Source organism: Castor canadensis, chromosome 13 (assembly GCF_047511655.1).
Source record: "Castor canadensis chromosome 13, mCasCan1.hap1v2, whole genome shotgun sequence".
NCBI classification, from domain to species: domain Eukaryota; kingdom Metazoa; phylum Chordata; class Mammalia; order Rodentia; family Castoridae; genus Castor; species Castor canadensis.
The window spans coordinates 117,845,769-117,857,475 of NC_133398.1; the positions used below are offsets into that span (position 1 = coordinate 117,845,769).

Consider the following 11,707-nt stretch of genomic DNA (forward strand, 5'->3'; position numbering starts at 1 on the left):
GCTGGCCGTGTTGCGCTCAAGGAAGGACAGGACACTACTGAGTTGACAAGGCTGATGACCACACGAGATAAGATATAAACTCCTGGGTCTTCACACATGGTTTCATGGCCTTGGAAGGTGGGAGACAGATGGAAGGATCGGAAGTGAGGGTCTGAAGCTGTATATTGAACTGAACTCTCCATATTGTATTGGTACAGAGCACATACTTCTATCGAGTGTGTGTCATCAAAGCCTCATGTTCCCACACTAGAAGGAATAAGGAAGGGGTTAAGATGGTTAGTGGACAGACTCCATCTTCCCAGAGTAGGGAGTGAGGAAACTGGGATTGCAGCCCACATAGCCTACAGAAGAGTCCATCCAAGTGCATCTGGTGGACCTCCTGCCATTCTAAAGTCTCATCTGTCCTTCCCTACTAGGTCACAAATGCGTATATTTTAACAAAATGACAGATGTACCATCAGGAGTGAAGTTCCTTGAGTTTTGTACATAAGAATGGAGTGTAGTGGGAGAAGATGTGAGATTCCCCTGCTAATTGCCCTCCCCAGGGTGGAATCTAGATTTGATCCAACCACAATTAATGTACTGCCCACTTTGTGTCTGTCATCCCCACTGAGGGAGAGACAGTACCCTCCTCATTGAGAAGGTGCTAGTGTGAGAATGCAAGTCAGGGAGGACTTCCAGGAAAAGGGACGTAGTTACTTGTCAGAGCAAACAGTCACTGGGATAAGACGAGCCGAGTGTCCTAGCAGACACCAGAGGTCAGCACCCTGAGACAGGAGACTGTGGTTAGAGATCCTGTGGGAGAATTGGGTCGAGGTGTTGAGATGTGAGACTGGGAAGAGGTGGGTTGTTAGGACACAGTGCACCCCAGGAGTTGTACAGTGAAGAGACCAATTTCCTGATATGTCTTACTGGAAACACAGTGGCTTGTAAAAAAGTCATTTTCACTTTATAGCAGGACTCCACTGTGTGTGGTCATTTGGAATTCTTTTCCTGCTGGAGACATCTGGATGTTTGCTGGGCTGGGTGGTTGTGGATGCTTGTGTTGATGGGTCTTCTCCACTAGTGACCAGAGCACCCTCAGGGGTCTCTCTGTGGCTTTGCCTCCCACCACATGAATCTGGGAACTATACACACTGTCCACATATATTCCAAGAGGATAAATTTTAAACAGCAACTTTCACAATTATTCAGGACATCTCTATGGGAGATCTACAGCAAGGTTGGTGACATCAAAAGTGTCCCTGGGGAACTAAGAGAGACTCCATAGCTGGGGAGGAGCTTCCAGAAGCCAGGTCAAACCAAGGTAGTAACCTAATGACACCTGTTTGAGCACCATATGGAAACAACCCTGCTGTTTCTGGACATTTGTATCTCCTAGAAGTTCAAAGCTATCCCTGGCCATAGTGTGTCTTCATCTTTTGGGGTGGGTTTTAAAAGCAAGAGAGACCATCACTTGTACTTATTTCTAGAATGAAGAAGGACAAAGGAGAGCAGTATGGGAGGAGAACTTGAAAATAATTGAGCTGCACAATGAAGAGTACAGACAAGGGAAACACAGCTTCTCCATGGGACCTGGTGAGTGTGGTGTGCATTGTGTAATCTGTGCTTCCTCTCCTCTGTTTCTTACAAAATGCTCTCTGCTTTGAACATGTTCTTTACTCTTTCTTGAAGACCCATGAAGAATTCAGGAAGACAAGACTTGGCTATCAAACCATGGAGGACGATTGCATGGATTGTCAAGGTGATGTGACTCATGTGAAGGATCAGATATGACACTGTCACATTCAACCCTTCCAGTGCCCACAGAAAAGACAAGAAGGTATTGCCATTTCCTTTAGGAGACTACATATTGACCTTAGGTTTACCTTTTCTTTTTAGAGAATAGCAGACATCAGAGCTGCTGTTCAGGTCTTGGTATTTGCTTTGTGGTTGATGCCTTTTATTCCCTTTCTAGGGTTAGTGTGTTTCTTGCTAAGCTTTTAGTGTGATTGGGGCCCTAGGAGGACAGATGTTCAGGAAAACTGAGTAGAACCTAGTGGAATGTTCTTCCTCTCAAGGAGATTGTGACTGCACAGATGGGCAAGTCAGTACACACTTCCTGTACCCGATAGATGATGGAGGGCAGGCACAGAGGAATCACCTCTTTAGGACTGCAAAGTAAATGGATCTCTTCACTTTGGTGTCATTCCTGCTCTGGTTGTGCAAGGTGAAACAACCTCAGAGGTAAAAGACTCCTTCCTCAGAATTCCCCTCTAGATGGGAGAATCTGGATATGTCCTAAGTGAGTTCACCCATTATGAAAAATTAACCTGGCAGAGCTCTGGGGTGGTATGGTTAGCACACAGGCAATCTTATTTCCCTGTAACACAGAGCACATGCACACATTGTATATGTAATGCGTTTCTCCACTGTGGAAAAATTCCTATAGAATGTTAGATGAAGCATGTCTTATTAAAGACATATTAGCTATGTTTCGGTATCAAACAGCAGCATGGGATGATTTATAACAGCATTGCTTTGGAAACCCTAAGCTGCAAACTTCTGAGTCCTGGGAACCCAACCCATGTTCAGCGAGGTGGACAGCAATAATTAAGTCTCTTACTCTTTACTTTTCAAAGGGCCGATCCTCAGATTGTTTATCTGAGATCTCTCTAATTTGCTCTTGTGGGTGCTCCTGGCTGTGTACTTCCTTCTTAAATTAGTTGTTACTTTTATGAACACAAATGCTTTGTTCTTCCTATTAAATGGGGAATTTGCTCTTCCTTTAGATGCATGAAGATCTTAAGAGACCAGGACAACCACTGTGGTAGTGCCACACGGTCCAGCTACCCCACTGTGCGAGCTCCTCGTTGGTGATAGGAAGGTTTCAATTGCGGACATCATGACCAGAGGAGGGACTTTATCACCAAGGTGACCAGCTCCTACTGTGTCGGATCCAACGCTTGATAAGTTGTGAGCTCTGACATCTTTGTAGAAGTAAAATGATACCACTATTATAACTGACATAAACACAGTGGTATTAGTGTACATAATGCATTGACTCTCACTTGATTAATGAAATTTAAACTTTGTAAGGATGATACAGCTTTCTCTTTAATACACATTCCATTCTTCTCTGAAGGCAAAATTGAATGTGTCAATGGTACACCAAGAGGAAGAGAGGGTGACTTCCGGCTCCTCCAGTCATACATATGCAGACCTTATCTCAGGTGCCCTGTGTCAAACCCTAACCTTGAGTGGAACAAAATTTGACAAAAGATCTATGAGGATAAAGGAAACTTGTTTGAATAAAGAAAAAAATAATTTTTAGGAAGCAAACAGGAGGATATATGATTTCACTACTATGAAAGGGCCTGGGAGATCGGGTTCATATACCAAGATGGTTGTAGCGCCAACAAGGTATGGAATAAAAGATGTGGATGTAGTTTATAGAACATTTTCATCAACTGCAGCTAAAGTCCTGGAGGCTAATAACAGTCAAGGAAGGACAGGACACTGGTGGGTGGCCAAGGCAGATATGATTCCTGGGTGAAGGCTGTGCTTCACACATGGTTCCATGGTCTTGGAAGGTGGTAGACAGATGGAAGGATCAGAGATGAGGGTGAATCTGCATTAAACCAAGCCACAGGTAATCCTAGAAAAGAGCATCTCTGTTTGAACATAAATTAATAAGGAGAAGTGCTGCCCAGAAACACAGCTTCTTCTCCTGTAGTACATTTGTAAAGTGTCAATTCATGTATTTAAGTAGCTGCTGCTATTTTGAGTGTGTGCCTTCAACAAGTGTCTAGTGGGTCCATTCTTGAGGTGGCACTTGCTGAGCCTGGAGACACAAAGGTCAGATAGATAATGCCGGTTCCCTCCCTTTGGAGCTTCCATTACCTTTGGGCAGCCAACACATCCCAGCATGGTGGGATTCCAGGGCACTGACTTGCATCTGAAAGGGGAGCATAGGACACTGGATGTGTCAGGGTCACAGTGCCCTTTTGGGGTTGCAGAAGGTCTGACAAATGTTCTCTGGTCAAATCTCAGGAGACCTGTGTCATATGTAGTACATGAGATTAGGAGGATGTTTCTCTGTGCTGTGTGAACTTCAATTTTGAATTAATGAACTTTCAGTGAAATTTTGTCATTTGCAAATAAGTGAATGGAACTGGAGAACATCATCTTAAGTGAAGTTAGCCAGGCTTAGAAAGCCAAAAATAGCATGTTCTCCCTCATGTGTCGTTTATAGACCTAAAACATGCAGTATTATTATTGTACATGGGTTACACAGTAAGGAGAGAAGTTAGGAGGAATAGGAAAAGGGAAGAAAACCCAAAACTTGAATGTGGTTGATGTGCTCCTCTGTAGAGGAGTGAATAAAGTAATCCTAAAGTGGCAGAGGCCACAATGGGAAGGGGACCAGGAAGTAGAGAAGAGGTCTGGCAGAGATGAACCAGTGTGTTTTGTAATACACAAGTACATGGAAGCAACAGTAGGAATCTCTTGGTATAGCTATCTTTATCTTAAACTAGCAAAAGCACTATGTCTTTTTTATTATCTCCTATGTTTTCTCTTCAACAAAAATCAGAGAACAAGAGGGCAGAACAGGTTCTGCCTGGAAGTGGGGTGGGTAGGGGGGAGGTGGCCTAAATGTATACACGTGAATAAATGTAAAAATGATTTAAAAAAAAAAAAAACAAAAACGTAAGAAAGTATTTTGCAAAATAAAAAGAATTGTGGAGAGAAAAAAAAGATAATGAACTTTCATCTATTTCATGGGCTAACATATGCAGAAATATGTAGTTCTAGAAAAATAATTGATAAATCAGATGGAAGAGGACAGGGAGAGCAAAAGGATCTTCAGTTCATAACAGCAAGTCTGCAATTGGAGAGTTTGTTCCTGTGATTCACAGTGACCATCCCCAGCTCCTCTCACACAGCGTGGACAGAGGAACCAGTACTGGCCAGTTGACCTCAGTGCAGGCCGTACAGGTGTCAGCACCCAGTACCTCTTGACAATGTTGTGGTCCAACTTGCTGTTCCAGTCCAAGAAAAATAGGAAGATAATTTTGTTCTGGGCTAAAGGACAGAAAGACGGCTAGGGAATATAATGTTCTAATAAGACTGTTTTGCTGGTTTCATTAATGATCCCTTTGGTAACAAAAAAAGTAAAGTAATTGTCTCATTTCTCTTGTAAAAGGAGACCAATTAGTCATTGTTGACAGACTCAATGAAAGCTTAAAATTTAATACCCAACTTGCGGGGCACAATAGCAAACTTCTGTAATCCTAGCTGAGGCTGAGATCAGGAAGATAGGTGTTTGAGGCCTACCTCAGCACAGGAATGAAAGACCTGTCTCAAGCAACAGTGGGAGGCACCCTACCCTATGAGCCACACCTCCAGTCAGTTTTGTTCTGGTTATTTTTCAGATGGGGTCTTTTCTGCCCAGGCTGGCCTAGAACCATGATCTGAATCTCATCCTCCCAGGTAGCTAGAATTACAGGCCAGTGGCGCCCAGCTAATTCTTCTGTTTCTTACTTTAATTCTGGCATTTCCTCTGCTTCTGTGTGGTTGTTCCTCTTGTTTTCAATTTTGGACAGTATCTTTTGACTCCTAAATAGAAAGGTGATTTGGCTCACATGCTCCACCCCTTCCTCTTTGCCCTCTCCTTTTTTCTTTTCTTTTTTTGGTAATACTGGGATTTGAACTCAAGGCCTGGCACTTGTTAAACAAGTGGTCTACTACTTGAGCCATGCCTCCAAGCCCCTTGCAACTGCTTTATCAAGATCTAATTCCCATACCATCTATTTTCTGTGTTAAACTGCACAGCTGAGCAGTTTTAAGGATATTCACAAAGATGACGGCCACCTCTAAATGCAGCGTGCACCATTCCTAAGTGCAGAACAGGTTCGTCCTCCCTCCAGAGGAAAACCCCTCCATTGTCAGCACTCCTCATTCCTCTCTCCTCCAACCCCTGACAGCAACCTATTTTCCTCATCATCACTAGTGGTTTGTATTTGTTTGTCTTTTTCCTTTTCTTCTTCTGTGATGGTACTTGTGTTTGAACTCTGGCCCTTGAGCTTGACCCTTGAGCCACTCCTCCAGCCCTTTTTGCTTTAGGTGTTTCCTTGTAGTTTTTTTTTTTTTCTTTTAATGGGTCTCAATTTTTGCTCTGACTGTCTTGGAGCTTCAATTCTCCTACCTGTGCCTCCCATGTAGCCGGGATGACAGGCATGTGCCACCATGTCTGTCTTATTTGTCTCAATAACTGCCTGGGCTTGCTTTGAAACTCTATCTTCCTACCTATGCCTCCTGAGTAGCTGGGATTATAGGTGTGAACCATAACTCCGGGCTTGTTTTCTCTTGTAGTCATCTACGGATGTAACATAAGATCTTACTGTGGGTTTGAGTTGCGTTTTCCTAATTACTAATATTTTGAGCGTCTTTTCATGAGTTTATGTGTCATTTAGGTATCTTCTTCAGAAAAATATCTATACAAATCTTTTGTCTATTGTGTGTTCAACTTAAGTTTAAGAACTTTATATCTTTTAGAGACTCTGCCCTTATCAGATATATCAGATAGCTGATTCACATACATTTCCTCCTGGCCGAGGATTATCTTCTCACTTTCTTGATGACATTTTAGAATCACCAAAGTTTTCAATTTTGGTGAGGTTGTTTACTCATGTTTTCTTCTAAGGTTTCTACATTCTTAGCTCTTACATTTAGGTCTCTGACAAGGATTGTGCTCAGTCTGTGGGCCACTTTGGGAACCTGTCATTTTAGCAATATTGTCTCCCAATCCAGCCTGGCACCAGTGGCTCATGCCTGTAATCCCAGTTACTCAGGAGGCAGAGATCAGGAGGATCATGGTTCGAAACCAGCCCCAGGCAAATAGTTCTCAAGACCCTATGTTGAAAAACCCATCACAAAAAAGGGCTGGTGGAGTGGCTCAAGTAGTGGAATGCCTGTCTAGCAAGCATGAGGCCCTGACTTCAAATCCCAGTGTTGCCAAAGGGAAAAAACCTCCCTCAAATATTACTTCCATTTTCAATATTTTGTTACTTTTCAATTTTCAATGCGGTTGTGAATGGAATTATTTTCCTAATTTCATTTTATTGTTATAGACATACAATTGATATTGTATTTTTTTGGTGGTTGTGGGGTTTGAACTCAGGTCTTTGCACTTGCAAACAGGTGCTCTATGGCTTGAGCTACACTTTCTTTTGTGACAGGGTCTCACTCTGAAGGCCAGGTTGGCCTCAAACTCACTAGTCTCTTACCTCAGCCTGCAGAGTGCTGGGATTATAGGCCTGTACTACTGTGCCAGCCTCACATCTAATTTTTGTATATTGATTATGTATACATGCTGGTGGAGTGACTCAAGTAGTAAAGTGTCTGCCTAGCAAGCACAAGATGCTGAGTTCAAGCCCCAGGGCTGAAAAAAAAATAGAAAAGGAAAACGAGTTCTATGCATGTGTGTGCCTGCACCACCCATGCACTAGAATTTTCTATGTACAAGACCATGTCATCTATGAATAGAGATAATTTTACTTCTTTTACACACTAGGATTTTTTTTTTTTGGCAGTACTGTGGTTTGAACTCAGGGCCTCATGCTTACTAGGCAGGTGCTCTATCACTTGAGCTACTTGGCCAGCCCTTTTTCGTGATGGGTTTTTTAAAATAGGGTCTTGAGAACTATTTGCTGGGGCTGGTTTCGAACCACAATCCTCCTGATCTCTACCTCCTGAGTAGCTGGGATTACAGGCGTGAGTAACTTAGGTTTCTCTTGTTGTTTTGTTTTGGCAGTACTAAGTATTGAACTCAGGGCCTCACGCTTGCCAGACAGGTGCTCTGCCACTTGAGCTATGCTGTATGCCTGGGTGCCCTGGACCACCACCCTCCTATTTGTGCCTCCCAGTACAGCTGGGATTACAGGTGTGCACCACTGCCCCCAGCCATATGTTGAGATGGAGTTTTGAGAACTTGTTCCCAGGCTGGCCTCCAACTGTGATCGAAACTCTGCCTCCCATGTAGGACTGAGACACCTTACCTGAGTTAGTGCTTTCCCTTGCCTTATTGCTATGGCTTGAACCTCCAGTGAGGATGAAGGTTGTTGAGTTTCTCCTGATTATTGAGTGAAGTTATTTGATCTTTCATCATTGAGTATGATGTTAATTGTGGGTTTTCCAGAGATGGCCTTTGAGGAGTTTTCCCCTATCTCTAGTTTGTTGAGTGCTGCCGAATGGCAAAGGGTGTTGGCATTTGTCCAAAGCCTTTCCTGTATCTATTGAGATGCTTATGTACTTTCATCCTTTATTTAATTAATATAGTATGTTACATTGATTGATTTTCATATATTGAATCAACATTGCATTTCTGGAATAAATCTCACTTGGTCCTGTAATCCTTTTTATATGGATTCCATTCACTAGTATTTTGTTGAGGAATTTGGTGTGTGATTTTCTTGTGATACCTTTGATTTGGTATCAAGGAATACTGGTCTCCCACAGTGAGTTAGGAAGTATTTCTTCCTGCTCTAGAAGACTTTGTGAAGATTTCGTGTTAATTTTTCTTTAAACATTGGGTAGAATCCAGATAATTCAGTAGAGTTTTGTGTGCGTTGGCAGTGGGTAGGGGGCTGATGACTAATCCAGTCTTTCTTTCAGCAGAGAATTAAAAGTCTTGCACTTGCTAGGCAAGTGCTCTGCTGCTTGAGCCATGCACCCACCCCTTTTGCTTTAGCTATTTTTCAGATAGGGTTTTGTTGTTCCTCCTTCCACCCCTCCCCCTCCCCACAATGCCGGCCTGGACACAATCCTTCTACCTACGCCTCCTGTGCAGCTGGGATTACAAGTGTGTACCACTCAGCCCAGCTTCTATTCAGGTTTCTATTTCATCTTAGTACCCTCTCTTAGTGTTTGATGTTTACACTATTACTTTTAATTTCTCCATCAGCCATTTTTCTAACTTTAAATAATAGGATTACATTTTTGTTTCTTGCACATCAACTGTCCACTCTTTCCTTTGATCCTCTATTTTGTTAGACAAAGATATTTACATCCTTTCCTTCTGTGTACCTTATCATAACATCTATCAGCAACACTTTTACCATGTTAAGTTGGGAACATTTGCATTCTGTCTGTCCCCACAACTGATTCCTGAGTGCAATGTCTACAGTTTGGATTTAAAAGTTAAGACCACCCTAATCCTAACTACTCAGGAGGCAGTGAGCAGGAGGATCATGGCTTGAGAACAGCCTGGGCCAAAGAGTTAGTGAGACTCCATCTCAACTAACAAGCCAGACATGGTAGTGCACACTTGTCATCGTCTCAGCTGCTTGGGAAATGTAAGTAGGAGGATCTCAGCCCAGGCTGGTCCTGGGCAAAAATAATAATAACCATATCCTAATAATAACCATAGCAGTAAAGAGCTGGGGGCATGGCTCAAGTGGTGCAGTACCTTCCTAGCAAGAGGAGGCCCTGAGTTCAAACCCAGTACCACCAAAAAGATTTTAAAAAGTTAGAAATGGCTTCTCTCATACCCACAGCCTCAGGAGCATTCTATCTGACCCAATAGTGAACTCTTGTTATCTTTCACTGATTGCTTTGCATGGTGACACATTTGGTTTGTTTCATTTTTGGACCATTATTTCCCATATGGGGTTTGTTGTTTTTCTTGGAGTGTTTAACTGCCTTGTTTGGCTCTGGCATGACTTCATTCTGTTCTCAATACTTTTTCAGGCTCTTCATCATTCCGTCTATTTTTATCGAATCTTCCTTTTCACTACACATCTTCCTCTGAGAGCTCTCTTCCTTTCTGCTCCAAACTAGATGATTTCTTGGTACACCGTCCCCAGACTTCTGTCTTTCCTCCGTGAAGTCACATCAGCTCCTCTGAGCTTGGCCATGCCCTAGTCTCTTCTCTCTGAATTATTTCTTCTGTTATTAAGGGACTTAGCCTTACCTCAGTTTTCCTCTATCTCTCTTTTTGGTGGGACTGGAGCTTGAACTCAGGACTTCACGTTTGCAAAACAGGCATTCTACCACTTAATCCACACCTCCAGTCCATTTTGCTCTGGTTATTTTGGAGATGGGGGTCTCACAAATTTTTGCCTGGGTTGACCTCAAACCTCAAGCCTCCTGATCTCAGCCTCCTGAGTAGCTGAAATTACAGGCATGAGCCATGGCACTGGGTAGTTTTCCCATCTCTTAAAGGAATAGTACAGATCTTTCTAGAATATAACTTCAGCAGAATTTAGGAGGCAATGTGCTTATATTGAAAATGTGCCTCAAAATGCCCAGGAGAAGGAATTCTGACATAAAATCAAGAATTGATTTCCTTGTTAATTTCTCGTGACTTTTCCCTGGTTTTGACTAATTATCCATCCTGCAGGCTAGATTAAGTTTTGAATTTAATACCTTATATAGCATTCAATCAGAAAAAGAGACAGTCAAGGTTAAAATTGTTACACAATTAAGTCATAGTTTTTCTCCCCTCTCTAAAATAGAAACAATAAGAAGTTACTTCCTTAACATTAAAATGAGTCCAGATATTGATAAGTCTATCAGCAACTATTTAAGGCAGATTTTTTTTTTGGTACTTGGGTTCGAACTCAGGGCCTTACACTTGTCTGCCCTTTTCTATGTTGGGTTTTTCAAGATAGGGTCTCTGAGCTATTTGCCTGGGCTGGCTTCAAACTGCAATCCTCCTCATCTCTACCTCCTAAGTAGCTAGGATTACAGGTGTGAGCCAGCGGGGCCCAATTTAAGGCAGGTAATCTGATGCATAACCCCTTCTGAGCACTATTGAAATCAGAAGGCTGCCTACTCTAGTGGGCAGAATTTGTATTTGAGTCAAGTGCTTTATTGGATGTATTTTGGCTTAATTCAACATATTTTCTTTAAAAAAAAAGGAAATCAGATTGGATTTCCATATCTTTGTAAGAAAGAACCCATTTTATATGAGCAGTAATCAAGAAATAAATCAAAGTCTTACACCTCTGAGGTTGTGTGTGTGTATGTGTGTGTGTGTACTGGGATTTGAACCCAGGGTCCCAAGTTTGCTAGTTAGATGCACTACCACTTAAACCACAGGTTCAGTCTGCACTGATGAGCCTTTTTTTTTTTTTTTGGTGGTACTGGGGTTTGAACTCAGGGCTTCATGCTTCCTAGGCAGGTGCTGTATCACTTGAGCCACTCTACAGCCTTGTATTGGTTGAGTTTTTTTCAAGATAGGGTCTCATGAACTACTTTCCCAGGCTAGCTTCGAACCTGAGTAGCTAGGATTACAGGTGTGAACCACTGGGGCCTGGTTCCACACTGAGAAGTCTTTAGGGTGGGCTGAGTGGTGGTTTGAGTTTTTAACTTTATATTAAAAAATTCAGATCAGAAAGAAATTAGGGTAAATTGGGGGATGTCAAAATCACTTAAAAAATTAAGATGTTTAGCATCTGTGTGACTTGGGCCCAAGGGATCCTTCCACTCAGCTTCTCAAGTAACAGACTACAGACAGGTGCTACCATACGTGGTAACTTTTCAGATTTTTAAGAAGCATTTTTGCCTTCCCCAGCATGAGCTTTCGGACAAGCATGCAAATCACTAGAAGAAAAACTGTCAGCTCATAAAGTGCTTTAGCAGCCTGCCATGCTCTCAGATGGTAAATAAAGAAGAAGTCCTTGTCTTTTTCCATTTTCCTGCTGAAACAGTTAACAGTTCTAGG

The 11,707-nt window shown here is 42.4% G+C and overlaps 1 long non-coding RNA gene across 1 annotated transcript; it reads left to right on the forward strand.

Moving 5' to 3' along the window:
• The first annotated feature begins 295 nt into the window (after window positions 1-295).
• LOC109676633 (uncharacterized) lies at window positions 296-4,628 on the forward strand. The gene is made up of 3 exons (XR_002211560.2): window positions 296-1,578; window positions 1,675-1,822; window positions 2,772-4,628. It is a non-coding gene; the product is annotated as an uncharacterized lncRNA (long non-coding RNA).
• The last annotated feature ends 7,079 nt before the right edge of the window (window positions 4,629-11,707 follow it).